Below are 3,036 nucleotides of genomic sequence, written 5' to 3'. Positions count from 1 at the left end.
CATCGGCGGGGGGGGGGGCGGGGAGGCTGCCTCCGTGTGATCGAGAGTGTGGGAGGGGGAGCCTGTAAGGGGAAAGAAAGTGTGTGTGTGTAGGGGGGACAGTTGTGTGTTTGGAGCTGTGTGCGCGCGCCTGTGTGTGTGTGTGGGGGGGGGGGGTGGGGAGGCTGCCTCCGTGTGATCAAGAGTGTGGGAGGGGGAGCCTGTAAGGGGAAAGTGTGTGTGTGTGTGTGTGTGTGTGTGTGTGAAAGGTGGCTGTGCGCAGCCAGACATGGAGCGGTGACAGCACAGGGCAGTGGGAGGCGGCGCTCCGTCTCCGTCGCCCTCCCGTCACTCTTGACGGGCACTTGGCTAGTAACTCAATCAATCAATCAATAAAACAGATTTCCAACACAAAAATGGCAGAAGGAGTCTCCATATTTTTAACATTACTGATTCCTTTTTGAAACTTCTGCATTTATCTTATGATTCATATGCAAATATTCACACACCTAGCAGGGCTAATCTTGTGCGGCAGCTTGAACAAGCAGCTCACGCACCCCAGAGTGCCCGATCACCCCAGCTCAGACTTCCTCCTCTAGATTATTTCCACAGCATGGAGAGCATGCTGCAGATTCAAAGATGGACATAGGTGCAGCCTTCGCTCCATGCTTTGCCCCTCAGGGAAAATGAATAATGCGAGGAAGAGAAACCCCATATATTTAATACCTTAATGTTATTTCAGTCTGCAGAAAAAAAGATGAGCTGTCCACAGAGAAATGCATTGAGCAGGAAGAGAAGGGGAGAGAACAAGAGGGAAGTTCAAAGCACATTGGGCATTAAATCCTACATTTCAGTTCAAAGTCGAGTGGAGCCACAATAGAGCTCTTCCCATCCAAACGGGTCCTGGGAGGTGATCCTCCCCCTCTAAGTGGCACTGGTCTAAAAAGAGAAACATATCCAAAGAAGGGAGAGCAAATGCAGGCAAGAGGAAAAGGGGGCTTTCTGCTACAGAGCCAGAGGAGGTGGTCTCACCCCTACCTGGGGGGTCTGTAAGAGGAGGCTGGACAAGCCCCTGGCTGGGTCCCCTGACCCTGGCAGTGCTCTTTCCTGCCTAGGCAGAGGTCAGACTCGGTGATGTGCCAAGGTCCCTTCCGACCCCAACATCTATGAATCCATGAATCCCGAAGGCCCTCTCCTTTGCCGTGCTCCCGTCACTGCCCTTTTCTATCATCTAACCCACTTCACACCTCACCTGCCTCCCTGTGCTTTTCCATGTCCATGTTCAGCACAGCTCTGGGGACTGCCACAGAAAGGGGGTGACTCTGTGCCCTCCCCAGGTAGGACGGGGTGGGGAGGGGCGTTGGACCACACGTTGTAAGATGGGGGGAGGGGGCGTCTGGACACGCGCTGTAGGACAGGGCAGGAGGTGCATCGGGACACGTGCTGCAGGACGGTGGGGAGGGGCATCGCGAGACACGCTGTAGGACGGGGGAGGGGGCCTCGGGACACGCTCTGTGGGACAGGCGAGGAAGAGACGTCGGGACGCGCTGTAGTAACGGGGGGAGGGGGTGTTGGGACATGCGCTGTTGGACGGGGTTGAAAGTTGAAAGGTGAGGAGTATAAAATATAAGCTACAAATGCCATGGCACACAAATAGATAAAAATACCAAACTACAAGGGGAGAGACAAAATGCGCACACACAAATTTTAAAACACAATTCCTTATCTTAAAGTGAAAGAGAGAAGAAGGAAGAAAGGTAGAAAAAGAGAAACATATCCAAAGAAGGGAGAGCAAATGCAGGCAAGAGGAAAAGGGGGCTTTCTGCTACAGAGCCAGAGGAGGTGGTCTCACCCCTACCTGGGGGGTCTGTAAGAGGAGGCTGGACAAGCCCCTGGCTGGGTCCCCTGACCCTGGCAGTGCTCTTTCCTGCCTAGGCAGAGGTCAGACTCGGTGATGTGCCAAGGTCCCTTCCGACCCCAACATCTATGAATCCATGAATCCCGAAGGCCCTTTCCTTTGCCGTGCTCCCCTGTCACTACCCTTTTCTATTGTCTAGCCCACTTCACACCTCACCTGCCTCCCTGTGCTTTTCCGTGTGTGGAATCAGAAAAAATATATGCCTTAAACTTTGATTATTTTAGTTATAAGATGACATAACCGCTTTGTGGAGAATTGCTGGCTCTGTATAGTAGAACAGATAAGAGAAAGTGTTTGTTCTTTGTAACTCCTCTGCAACTGCTTCGCTCACCGCGGCCTTGAAGATAGCAAAAAGTATGTACAACTCTGATTTGCAGGTGCAAGAAGGAGGTTTGTGAACTAACCTCGCCTCCCCCATTAGTTCCCATCCTGATTACAGCAAAGAAATAATGAAGTAATATTATAGCCGCTTTTCATGCTAATTTCACTATATGATCACGTGAGTTGTAAGCAACTGTTAAAAAGTATATAAGCCTCCTGATTTTGCTCTTGGGGGGGGACCCCTTCCAAGTGCTTGGGAAATCCATGTCACTTTGGAATCCCCCCTACAGCTGTAGTTTCTTTTGAATAAAAGCTTCTGCTGACCTGACCCAAAAGTATGCTGCGTGTGCTTCCACGACACGTGTTTGTGTTCAGCACAGCACTGGGGACTGCCACAGAAAGGGGGTGACTCTGTGCCCTCCCCAGGTAGGATGGGGCAGGGAGGGGCGTTGGACCACATGTTGTAAGATGGGGGGAAGGGGGCGTCTGGACATGCACTGTAGGACAGGGTAGGAGGGGCGTTGGGACATGCGCTGTAGGACAGTGGGGAGGGGCATTGCGAGACACGCTGTAGGATGGGGGGAGGGGGCCTCGGGACACGCGCTGTGGGACAGGCGGGGAAGAGACATCGGGACACGCTGTAGTAACGGGGGGAGGGGGCGTTGGGACATGCGCTGTTGGACGGGGCGGGGAGGGGGCCTCGGGACACGCGCTGTAGGACAGGGCGGGGCAGGGCGTCGGGAGACGTGCTTTAGGACAGGGAGGGACAGGGCGTCGGGGGACGCGCTGTAGGATGGGGCGGGGAGGGGGTATCGGGA

Source organism: Alligator sinensis, unplaced genomic scaffold (genome assembly GCF_000455745.1).
Source record: "Alligator sinensis unplaced genomic scaffold, ASM45574v1 scaffold2499_1, whole genome shotgun sequence".
NCBI lineage: Eukaryota > Metazoa > Chordata > Crocodylia > Alligatoridae > Alligator > Alligator sinensis.
Note: the sequence above shows the minus strand (reverse complement) of the source record.